Source organism: Delphinus delphis, chromosome 21, assembly GCF_949987515.2.
Source record: "Delphinus delphis chromosome 21, mDelDel1.2, whole genome shotgun sequence".
NCBI lineage: Eukaryota > Metazoa > Chordata > Mammalia > Artiodactyla > Delphinidae > Delphinus > Delphinus delphis.
Window position 1 is genome coordinate 31,898,743 of NC_082703.1, and position 13,198 is coordinate 31,911,940.

The window sequence follows — 13,198 nt, forward strand, 5'->3', positions numbered from 1 at the left end:
CTATCCAGGCATTCATATAACCTACCTTCTGAATGTTCATTATGTGCTTTCCCTGGGAAACATGAAGGCAAGAATCTAATAGTCATACTTTCTATTTCTAGAAGCATGGCAGCTAACATACATTGAAAGACATTCCCAAATAAAATGATTAAATGATGGATAAAATGAAGCCAAAAAAAACCCTTTGTAAACACATATCTTTGCCAACAAAATCTAAATAAACCGTAAGGACTAAAGCAAAGAGAAAATAATACAGCCCTGGGAGGTATGAGAGCACCAAGGCTGATATTCACCCTGAGGGTTTCTGTTCTTTCAATAAGAATGAACTCTATGTTCACACGTTTTTCCCCCCCTATTTTATCATAATGACTGTAGAATATATTTAAAAATCAAAATGTCATTCTTAAAATAGCATTTTTCAGTAGGAGCCTCAATATCAAACAGTGTCCAGCACTATAATAAGCAGCCAGATGTAGAGTTTCTCTAAATAATTCTTTTGCATTTACACAAACTTAAACATACCTTGCAGCCTTAATATAGCAAGTTTTCAATTCTGGTTCCATGAGGATAACATCTCAGCCTTCAGACATATAATTTGAAATCAGCTGAGTCTCAGATGATACGGGGTCCTCCGTGTCCATCAATCCTAGACAGATGATAATACAAACATATGTAAAAATGACATATGGACTCTTGAATTCATAGGTGTGAGCAGGATTAAGGATGTAAGGGAGGTTATGACATGCAGAATCTGGTAAAAACAAGAAGCTGTTCCCACCTCTAGTGCTAAGGTGGTAAATATGGAAATAATGTAGTTGTACACACAGAAAAGGGGCCACTGGGTGGAACCTTAATCTTGGTGTGATGCTACCACCAGATCCAAGGTCGTGGAGAAGGGAGGGCGCAGGAAAGATAGCCCTGACCTCTTCCACCTCCAGGCTTCCAATTTCTTGCTATAAACTCCATTAACTGGACCACCCTGTAGACAGCCAATAAACTTTCTCAAGCTTTATGGCTCTTTTTATTAGCAGAAGGTGAGTGAACTATGAAAATGCATGATGTGTTTTGATCCTTTAATAACGCAAATGGAAATATTATGAACACTATTTATGTTATTAGGTTCAAAACAGACAAGATAATGTAAGACTAGAGACCACGTCTTCTCCTATTTAGTCAATTACAGACTCATCTGCTGGCCCGCAGTCATCAAAAACACTGAGGATCAAGGACAGAAACAAACCGGCAGCGTTCTTCTTTGTAAACACTGTGCTTCACTGAAAGAAGTAACGACTCTTCTTTTATGTAAAATCCAAATCATAAAACTCGAAGGCCAAGATAACAAATGCCCTATGCCAAACAGAACAATGCATTTTTTTAGTGTCTACGATTATTTATTAGATAAGGAGTTTGTGGTGTTCCATCAGTAAAAATTTATGCTGGAATGTATTAAAAATTTACAAGGCACAGTAGGTATAATGAGGTTATAAAAATGAGTAAAATGTGGTCCTTTTTCCCAAGGATTTTATTCGAGACGGAATAATACACATTCAATAATGTAAGACACAATGTAAATGCTGAAAGAGACATACAGTCTCCCTCAGTACCCGCAGGGTTGGCTCCTGCACCCCTGTGGATACCAAAATCCTTGCGTGCTCAGGTTCCCTATACAAAACGGCACAGTCTTTGCATACAACCTATGTGCATCATTCCCTATACTTCAAACCATCTGTAGGTTACTTCTAATACCTAACACCAGGTACATTCTATATAAAATATTGTAAATGTGATATAAACGCTATGCAAACATTTGCCAGTGCACGTAAATTCAAGTTTTGCTTTATGAAACTCTCTGGAAATTTTTTGATCTGCCCTTGGTGGAACCTGTGAGCGCAGAACTCAAGGACGTGGAGGGCCGACTGTAACCACACTGTTGGTAGAAGTACACAGGAGGTAACTGCGTTTTGAATGGAAATATCCAGAGAGGCCTCTTCTTTGGTGCTCGTGGGAACTTCAAGCCTTCCCCTTGACCTCCATCTCCTGACACCCCAGAATCCCAAGGGAGTCTTTTTCCCTGCGCCCCTAAGTCGTTTTCAAACCAGCTTGGAAAGCCTGCCTTGCTCTCCCCCAAATGCCTCATTGTGTGAGTAACAGCACTTTTTATATCCTCTCGGTGCGTGTGTGACATCACCAGTCTGGACGTTTGAACCTAATTTTGGAATAGAACCAGTTTATTTCATCAGGGTGGCCTGATCACATAGGATAAATAAGAAATTTCAAATGTACTAGGCAACGGCAGATTCTTTTCTAAAGTGTTTGTGACAATCTGTAATCCAGTCAGCACGTGACAAGAATGGTCATTTCCTTATATATTTTCCAGTGCTTGATACTTTGAAGCTTAATTTATGTGGCTAAACAATTGTATCTCGAGTTTTTATTTTTTATTTCCATGATTATTAATGAGGTTGAAACAAACTTTTTGTAGGTTTCTTCACCAAAGGATAGCACCAGTAGTTTTTATTCTCTGAAATATCTGTTAATGTGTTTACTTTTTTCTTCTTCGAAACTGCTATTGACTTGTAGTTTTTAATATGTAACAAATATCATCTCACAGTACTTTTGGCACCCTTATGGTGTCATTTTCTCCTACTTAGCATTGTGTACTTTTAATCAATTTATAGTATCCTTTGATGAACAGAATTTCTAATGTTTGATGTGGTAATATATATTAATCACTTATTTGCATCCAGTTTATAAACTTGTTTAATATCTCCTATTATCTCTTCAAAAACTTTAACACTCAATATCTACATTTAAGTGTCTAATACACCATACACTGACGTGTGCATGATGTGATGAGGTAAGAATTGATTAACTTTAGCTTTCTTTCCTCATAGATGACAAATTTTCCTAAAAATATTCATTTCCTAGTCCATCCTTTCCCCATTCACATGCAATGCCGTCTCTCCCATATAACAAGTGTCTCATGTATATGTGGAGTTATTTCTAGAGTTTAAATGGTATTCATTAGTTGATCTGTATATTTACTTTGTTTATAAATATGCTTAATTACTATACATTTTAAAAATAACTTTATATCTGCTCTATATCTGTAGAATTTCTACTACATCATTCTTGGTCTTAAAAGTGGGTTTTGCTGTTGTTGTTGTTGTTATTGAACCTTTGTTTTTCCTATAAAACATTAAAAGATATTTCTCCAGGTCTTAAAAAGATAAATCTTTAGCAATTAATTTAATTGCTAAAGTCAAGTTTAATAGAATTTAAATATTTAGAACATAGATTACATATACATTTTTTGAAAATCTATCTAAGTCTTGAGATATAAGTATGCATGCTATTATGTCATATTTTTCATAAAGACTGGTTTATATATTATATTACATCTTTTTATACTATACAAAGAGTATCTTAAAAATACAGTTGACTTGCATATAACAATCCTAAATACAGCTATATTGCTAAACTATTTCATTTCAAGCATGTTTGACAGATTGATTTCTGTATACAGAAAATCATGTCATCAGCTCTCAAACAATAAAATGTATTTTGGAATATTTTTTAAATATTCAGGGAATTCCCTGGCAGTCCAGTGTTTAGGACTTCATGCTCTCACTGCCAGGGGTCCGCGTTTGATCCCTGGTCTAGGAACTAAGATCCCACAGGCTACGGGACACAGCCAAAAAAAAAAAAAATTCATCAGCCTTACATAATTGTGTATTATATGTAATATTTGTGTTGTGTATTACCATATGTACTTGTTGAACATTATTATTGTTTTTAAGTGTCAATGTTCATTTGGATTTATCTACATATTTACTACGTTATTTGCTCTGCATTCTATTTCACTTCTCAAACTTTCCATCTAGGACAAGTTTCCCTTCCGCATTATATCCTTTAGAATTTCCTTCATTCATAAAACCTCTCTGCTTTGTCTAAAAATTATTTTATCTCACATTATTTATTGCATTTTTCAATGCTCATTGAAATCTGGTATAAAAGACGTTTTCATGACATACATTAAAGGTTCTCTTTTACCGTACCTGGCTTTTATTGTTTCTACTTTAAATTGTTAGTCTAATTGCCAGTCTTTGCAGGTAAAGTGTCCTTTTTTCTACTCGTTTTTAACATCTTATTTCTATCTTTTAAGTTTTCTAGGTTTATTATGATATACTTAGCTTTAAATTTACTTGTATGATTCTTTTGTGATGTGTTCTACTTCCTTAGTCTGAGGATTGGTGCCTACTACTAATTTAAAATATTTTCAGGTCTATCTCTTCAAATAATGGCTTTGCCTTATTCCCTATATTATTTTTTGTGGAACTGTGAATAAATAAATGCCTTTTGCATTTTATTTTTACAGGGTATGCAAGAAATCAGCAAACTGCGGCCTGCTTTTGTGTGGCTCACTAGACAAGAAAGCTTTTTCAAAGGGGGAAGAAAGGAAGAGGGTGAGGGGAGAAGGAGTGGGGCAGGAGGGAGGGGAGAGAAAGAAGGGAAAAAAGAGGAAAGGAGGGAAGGAGGGAGGAAGGAAAGAGAAGTAAGAGGTAGAGGAGAAAAGGAGGAAAAGAGACAATATCTGGCCCACAGATCCTGAAATATGTAACATTTGACTACAGAAAATGTTTGCCAACTTGTAATCTGTACTGATACAGGCATACCTTCAGAGGTATTGTGGTTCGGTTCCAGACCACCTCAATAAAGCAAATACCTAGTAGAGTGAGTCACACAAAGTTTTTGGTTTTCCAGTGCATATAAGTTACGTTTACACTATACTGTAGTCTATTACGTGTGCAATAGCATGTGTAAAAAACAATGAACTTACCTTAATTTAAAAATACTTTATTGCTAAAAATTGCTAACAATCATGTGCAGCTTCCGTTAGACATAACCCTGTTGCTGGTGGAGGGCCTTGCCTCGATGTTGATGGCTGTTGATTGAACAGGGTGGTGGTTGCTGAAGGGTGGGCTGGCTTCCACAATTTCCTAAAATAAGATAACAATGAATTTGCCCCATTGATTGACTCTTCCTATCACGAACGATTTCTTCATAGCATGCAATGCTGTTTGAAAGCGTTTTACCCACAATAGAACTTCTGTCAAAATTGGAGTCAATGCTGTTAATCATGCTGCTGCTTTATCAACTAGGTCTATGGAATATTCTAAATCCTTTGTTGTCATTTCAACAATCTTCACAGCACCTCCACCAAGAGTAGATTCCATCTCAAGACACCCTCTTCTTTGCTCATTCATAAGAAGTAACTCTTCATCTGAAAGTTTTATCGTAAGATTGCAGCAATTCGGTCACATCTTCAGGCCCCACTTCTAACTCTTTTGCTATTTCGACCACATCTGCAGTTACTTCCTCTTCTGAAGTCTTGGACCACTAAAAGTCATCTGTGAGGGTTGAAATCAACTTCTTCCAACCTCCTGTTAATGTTAATATCTTGATCTCTACCCATGAATCACAAATGTTCTTAACGGCATCTATAATGCTGAATCATTTCCAGAAGGTTTTTAATTGACTTTTCCCAGATCCCTCAGAGGAATCACTATCTATGACAGCTGTAGCCTTATGAAATGTAGTCCTTAAATAATAAGACTTGAAATTTGAAATTACTCTTTTTTTTTAACATCTTTATTGGAGTACAATTGCTTTACAATGGTGTGTTAGTTTCTGCTTTATAACAAGGTGAATCAGTTATACATATACATATGTTCCCATATCTCTTCCCTCTTGGGTCTCCCTCCCTCCCACCTTCCCTATCCCACCCCCCTAGGTGGTCACAAACCACCGAGCTGATCACCCTGTGCTAGGGGGGCTGCTTCCCACTAGCTATCTATTTTACGTTTGTTAGTGTATATATGTCCATGCCACTCTCTCACTTTGTCACAGCTTACCCTTCCCCCTCCCCATATCCTCAAGTCCATTCTCTAGTAGGTCTCTGTCTTTATTCCCATCTTACCCCTAGGTTCTTCACGACCTTTTTTTTTTATTTCTTAGATTCCATATATATGTGTTAGCATACGGTATTTGTTTTTCTCTTTCTGACTTACTTCACTCTGTATGACAGACTCTGGGTCCATCCACCTCACTAAAAATAACTCAATTTTGTTTCTTTTTACGGTTGAGTAATATTTCATTGTATATATGTGCCACATATTCTTTATCCATTCATCTGTTGATGGACACTTAGGTTGCTTCCATGTCCTGGCTATTGTAAATAGAGCTGCAATGAACATTTTGGTACATGACTCTTTTTGAATTATGGTTTTCTCAGGGTATATGCCCAGTAGTGGGATTGCTGGGTCGTATGGTAGTTCTATTTTTAGTTTTTTAAGGAACCTCCATACTGTTCTCCATAGTGGCTGTATCAATTTACATTACCACCGACAGTATAAGAGGGTTCCCTTTTCTCCACACCCTCTCCAGCATTTACCATTTCTAGATTTTTTTGATGATAGCCATTCTGACCGGTGTGACATGATATCTCCATACACAAAAATAAACTCAAAATGGATTAAAGACCTAAATGTAAGGCCAGACACTCTAAAACCCTCTGAGGAAAACATAGGCAGAACACTCTATGACATAAATCACAGCAAGATCCTTTTTGACCCACCTCCTAGAGAAATGGAAATAAAAACAAAAATAAACAAATGGGACCTAATGAAACTTAAAAGCTTTTGCACAGCAAAGCAAACCATAAACGAGACCAAAAGACAACCCTCAGAATGGGAGAAAATATTTGCAAATGAAGCAACTGACAAAGGATTAGTCTCCAAAATTTACAAGCAGCACATGCAGCTCAATAACAAAAAAACAAACCCAATGCCAAAATGGGCAGAAGACCTAAATAGACATTTCTCCAAAGAAGACATACAGATTGCCAAGAAACACATGAAAGAATGCTCAACATCATTAATCATTAGAGAAATGCAAATCAAAACTACAATGAAATTACTCCTTGATTCATGAGCTGCATAATGGATGTTGTGTTAACAGGCATGACAACAACATTCATCTCATTGTGCATCGCCATCAGTACTCTTGGGTGACAAGGCACATTGTCAATGAGCAGTAATACTGTGAAGCAGAATCTTTTTTTTCTGAGAAGTAGGTCTCAACAATGGACTTAAAATATTCAGCAAACCGTGCTGTAAACAGATGTGGTGTCACCCAGGTTTTGTGGTTCCTTTTCTGCAGCACAGGCTGAGTAGATTTAGAATAACTCTTAAGGGCCCTAGGATTTTCAGAATGGTAAATGAGTACTGGCTTCAACTGAAAGTCACCAGTTGCATTAGCCCCTAACGAGTCAGCCTGTCCATCGAAGCTTTGAAACCAGACATTGACTTTTCCTCTCTAGCTACAAAAGTTCTAGATGGCATCTTCTTCCAATAATAGAATGTTTCACCTATATTGAAAATCTGTTGTTTAGTCATTTTCATTAATCATCTTAGCTAGATCTTCTGGATAACTTGCTGCAGCTTCTGCACCACTTGCTGCTTCACCTTGCACTTCGATGTTATGAAGTTGGCTTCTTTCTTTCTATCTCATGAACCAAGCTCTTAGGGCCTTGCTCTCTGTTAGGCTTTGGTTTAAGGGAATGTTGTTATTGACTTGATCTTCTATCCATATCACTAAAACGTTTTCTGTGTCAGCAATAATGCTGTTTTGCTGTCTTATTATGCATGTGTTCAGTGGAGTAGCACTTTTAATGTCCTTGACTTTCCCTTTACATTCACAGTTTGGCTGTTTGGCACAAAAAGCCTAGCTTTTGGCCTCTCCCGGCTTTTGACAAGCCTTCCTCACTAGGCTTAATCGCTTCAAGCTTTTAGTTTAAAGTGAAAGATATCCTTTCACTTGAACACACAGAGTTAGACACCATTGTAGGGTTATTAATTGGCCTAATTTCAATATTTTTGTGTCTCATGGAATAGGGAAGCCCAAGAATAAGAAAAGAGATGGAAAATGGCTCATTGGTGGAAAAATCAGACGACACATTTATTGACAAACTTTGCCGTTGAATGTGGACATAGTTCGTGGCACCTCAAAAGAAGTTCCCTGATCACAGATCACCGTGCTATTTAATATAATAATAACGAAGACATTTGAAATATTCCAAGAACTACCAAAGTGTGATAGAGATAGGAAGTGAGCAACTGTTGTTAGAGAAAATGGCAACAACAGAGTTCCCTGATGCAGGGTTGCCACAAACTCTCAATTTGTGAAACATGCAACATCTTTGAAGCACAATAAAGTAAAGTGTAATATAATGCAGTATTCCTATAATTTGTTGGGATTCGTATTCTAGTCCATAAATTTTATTTTTCACACTATCTAATCAGCAGTATGAAGTGTCAATGTATTTTCAATGTCAATGGAAAAATTTTCATTTCTAGAACATATATTTCAGGGTTTTTTCCCAAATATAACTATCTTTATTTATAGTTTTATAATTTCCTACTTTTTAATATTTAAAAAATATTTGATGCAGATATTATTTACTGAGTTTGCTTTTTCCTAGTCATGGTGCTTTCTTTCCACAATTTTAATCTTTGAGGAAAGAGTAGAATTGCATTTCTCCACGGGAACATTCCCAACTGGGGAAAAATATGGCATTAAACCCTTTATTGAGGTTTAATGGGCCATACTAGTCATATGAATTTGCACCAAAAATTTCATGAGGACTAACTTATGGTTACAAATTCTCAGAGTAAATATATTCTCCTCCATCCAGTGCCAAATTCAAGATAGAAATCTCACTTATTGTTCCAAGTATTTTTTATTTACTCTTTTAATTTATTTTAGCTCTTTGTGGTACCAGCTTTGTGTGGTACCAGCTCTACATGGGCATATCCTAGGCTTTATATTCTATCTTCCAAATTATTTGCAGCAATCAATCTTTTAAAGGCAAAAACTAAAATCTTCACAATAAGAAATATCTGATGGATGAAAGAAAAATATCTGCTAGATAAATCTGTCATCTGTAGTGAGTTAAAAGTACACTTCTCCAGGTACGGATATATTTGGATGTTTCTTAGATCCTTACTAGGTAGATATAATGATCCCCTTGCTTCCATATTTTAAAATCATGCCATTTCCTAATGCTTTAAATTGTCATATGTATATTCCATTTGTAAAAGTTACTGCTTTAATTCCACATTCCTCTCTTGCTTGTCACTCTCATTTGGCCTTTTATGCCAAAGTTACTCAAAATAATAGTGTGCTAATTCCATTGCTGAGAGCCTCGGGAATGATCTCTGAATAACCTTACTCATTTTACATGACCTTTCATCAGAACTTGGCATTGTTGACTACTTTTTTCCTGGCAACTAAGACACTCTCTTTTCTCTATTTTTTTTCTTTCTTAATTTCTCTTTTTCTTGGGTTTAGTACCTGTTATCAACTACTTGATAGGTTTCTTATCAACTACTTAATCTAGTAAGTATTGGTGTGTTCCAATGATCTATCTTCTGCTTTTTGGTATATGTTCTTTTTCACTCAAGAGATGCTTTCCACTCACATGGTTCCACATTTGATTTTATTGCTCAAGCCTTTTATAGCTGTCTTATCACCTAAGCACCAGGCACTCATATCCAACTGCTGACGAGATTTTTCACAGAGATCCTTCCCTCCATTTATGCATAATATACTTTTAAAAATGTGCTCTTACTCTATCCAGATTTTTTTTTTTTTTTTTTTTGCGGTACGCGGGCCTCTCACTGTTGTGGCCTCTCCCGTTGTGGCGCACAGGCTCCGGACGCACAGGCTCAGCGGCCATGGCTCACGGGCCCAGCCGCTCCGCGGCACGTGGGATCTTCCCGGACCGGGGCACGAACCCGCGTCCCCTGCATCGGCAGGCGGACTCTCAACCACTGCGCCACCAGAGAAGCCCACTCTATCTAGATTTTAAACTCTGGATATCTGAGAAAATGTCATATGCTACTTTGGCCATCCCTTGGCTTCAAATACAATGCATTGAAAATGTAAATGTTCAATAAGTTTTTTAAAAGCAGGAAATGCAGTATTAGAATTGGTTTTATTTGAATAAATGAAGACATGATCTTAAGTGGTATCAGTTAAATGCATACTGCAAAAGGAATAACCTTTTTAACAAATATTTCCACATTTTACTTTGATTTATACTAGTAGAAAATAAAATAATTCTACATAATTCTAGATAATTTAATATTTAATTTAAATATCTTCAGTATTTTGATTTTGCTTCCCTATAAATACTGCTTTTCTCTTAGGGTCACAAAACAGAGTTAGGACATCCAAATGGTTGCTTCTTTATTTTTTGCCCCTTGAGGAAAAACTTCAATATGTTTTTATTTATTTTTATAATTATCTAGGCTTCCTTCCCATCAACACATATAATGTATAACTTTAAGTACTTCTCTTTTAGGTTTCTTGGCATTTCCTCTTTTTCTATATCATCTCTAAGAAACTACCTGCCCAATCTTATTTACATAGGCATGTTTAGGTTGTAACTACACAACATCAAAAATATTGCTGGGGTTATAAACCATTCTGTAAAAGCGTGAGAGGTTGTGCTTAACTATCATACTGAGAACCCCTTCAGGTTTTTTTTTTTCTTTTGAATAAGAAGAAATATGTTACAGGCCTAAAATAATTTCAAATAAAGGTAACTAAGATTCTAAGATTGACTTTATTATGAGACTATATGATGAAAAGGAAATATTAAATTTTTTCTTCTGTAGAAATTCGCATTGCATCACAGGATCCCAAGAGCACTTCTGAGGAGGGAATATTGAGTTTGTGAACCAGGCGATATAGTACTTTCACTGACTTGTTTTTTATGGTTGTTGTTAAGTGGGAGTCAATGTGAGGGGAAAAGCACTACTGAGTAATATATTCTGTATTAAGCCTTTAGAAAGTACACTTTTACATCAGATGCTTATATCTAGAGAATGAATAAAGTCAAGATTAAAAATGCCTTTCATGTTGATACATGAAGTACAGATTAAAGGAAAGTTGTCTGAATTTTCATATTAATAGTTGGGGGAAAAAGAAAACTTTAAAATTGCTACTTTTAAAAAGATCTTACATTCCACCTTTAAAGCATTCAGCCTTTACATTCCGCATAATGGATGATGTGTTTTTGCCCAAGGGCATATGAATGTCACTCCCTCAGAAACCCATCAATGCCAGGTCTAAAATGGCCAGAGAACTTGCTGCAGGCAGGGCAAGCTGAGGTATCTATCCATCTCACCGGGCCTTTCCAGTTCTGTGGGTTAAGGGACTTCCACCTGTATGTTGTGCAATGCCCGTAACCCAAAGTGGCTGCTTGCAGCTGTCCAGCAGCACCTCAGATAATGATGAAATATTTTCAAGTCAATGCAGAATCATAAAACTCCCATATAACCATATCTGTAAACACAATATTATATGGTAATACAGATGGAGCAAAATTATTTATTTCCATTGTTAAACTGTAATGAGTAGACCAGTGTAATGGTAATTGCAGAACTCAGTGTTTTCCCAATTTAAGAATAGCTTATATACTGATGCTTACATCTATGTGCTTTTTCAAAATATGCAAAAATCAAACACTATTTCAGACTGAAGTCTTTTCTGAGAATGCCTCCTTTGATTTCAAAAAGGCAATATGCAGAATGTACAAGGATGAGACAGTTATAGTTAGGCCCTAGAATCTTTACAAAAAGAAAATTAACTGTTTCATGTCATGATGCGAGAAAATTCTCTTCAAATTCAAATAAACAACCTAACCTTACACCTAGAGCAATTAGAGAAAGAAGAACAAAAAACCCCAAAGTTAGCAGAAGGAAAGAAATCATAAAGATCAGATCACAAATAAATGAAAAAGATATGAAGGAAATGATGGCAAAGATCAATAAAACTAAAAGCTGATTCTTTGAGAAGATAAACAAAATTGATAAATCATTAGCCAGACTCATCAAGAAAAATAGGGAGAAGACTCAAATCAACAGAATTAGAAATGAAAAAGGAGAACTACTGACACTGCAGAAATACAAGGCATCATGAGAGATTACTACAAGCAGCTATATGCCAATAAAATGGACAACCCGGAAGAAATGGACAAATTCTTAGAAATGCACAACCTTCTGAGACTGAATCAGGAAGACATAGAAAATATAAAGACCAATCACAAGCACTGAAATTGAAACTGTGATTAAAAATCTTCCAACAAACAAAAGCCCAGGACCAGATGGCTTCACAGGCGAATTCTATCAAACATTTAGAGAAGAGCTAATACCGATCCTTCTCAAACTCTTCCAAAATATAGCAGAGGGAGGAACTCTCCCAAACTCATTCTTCGAGGCCACCATCACCCTGATAACATAAGCAGACAAAGATGTCACAAAGAAAGCAAACTACAGGCCAATATCACTGATGAACATAGACGGAAAAATCCTCAACAAAATACTAGCAAACAGAATTCAACAGCACATTAAAAGGATCATACACCATGATCAAGTGGGGTTTATCCCAGGAATGCAAGGACTCTTCAATACACGCAAGTCAATCAATGCGATAAACCATATTAACAAACTGAATGAGAAAAACCATATGATGATCTCAATAGATGCAGAAAAAGCTTTTGACAAAATTCAACACCCATTTATGATAAAAACCCTCCAGAAAGTAGGCATAGAGGGAAATTACCTCAACATAATAAAGGCCATATATGACAAACCCACAGCCAACATCATTTCAATGGTGAAAAACTGAAACCATTTCCACTAAGACTGGGAACAAGACAAGGTTGCCCACTCTCACCTCTGTTATGCTACGTAGTTTTGGAAGTTTCAGCCACAGCAGTCAGAGAAGAAAAAGAAATCAAAGGAATCAAATTGGAAAAGAAGAAGTAAAACTGACACTGCTTGCAGTGACATGATACTATACATAAAGAATCCTAAAGATGCTACCAGAAAACTACTAGAGCTAATCAATGAATTTGGTAAAGTAGCAGGATACAAAATTAATGCATAGAAACCTCTTGCATTCCAATACATTAATGATGAAAAATCGGAAAGAGAAATTAAGGAAACACTCCCATTTACCATTGCAAAAAAAAGAATAAAATACCTAGGGATAAATGTACCTAAGGCAACAAAAGACCTGTATGCAGAAAACTATAAGACACTGATGAAAGAAATTAAAGATGATACAA

At 36.1% G+C, this 13,198-nt stretch overlaps 1 long non-coding RNA gene across 1 annotated transcript in view; it reads right to left on the reverse strand.

Annotated features, from left to right (window-relative positions):
• Nucleotides 1–13,198, reverse strand: part of LOC132417556 (uncharacterized) — a 388,895-nt gene that overhangs the window by 325,161 nt on the left and 50,536 nt on the right. Inside the window, exon 2 of the long non-coding RNA XR_009517874.1 lies at nucleotides 523–646. This is a non-coding gene — a long non-coding RNA (uncharacterized lncRNA). The remainder of the gene's footprint in view (nucleotides 1–522; nucleotides 647–13,198) is intronic.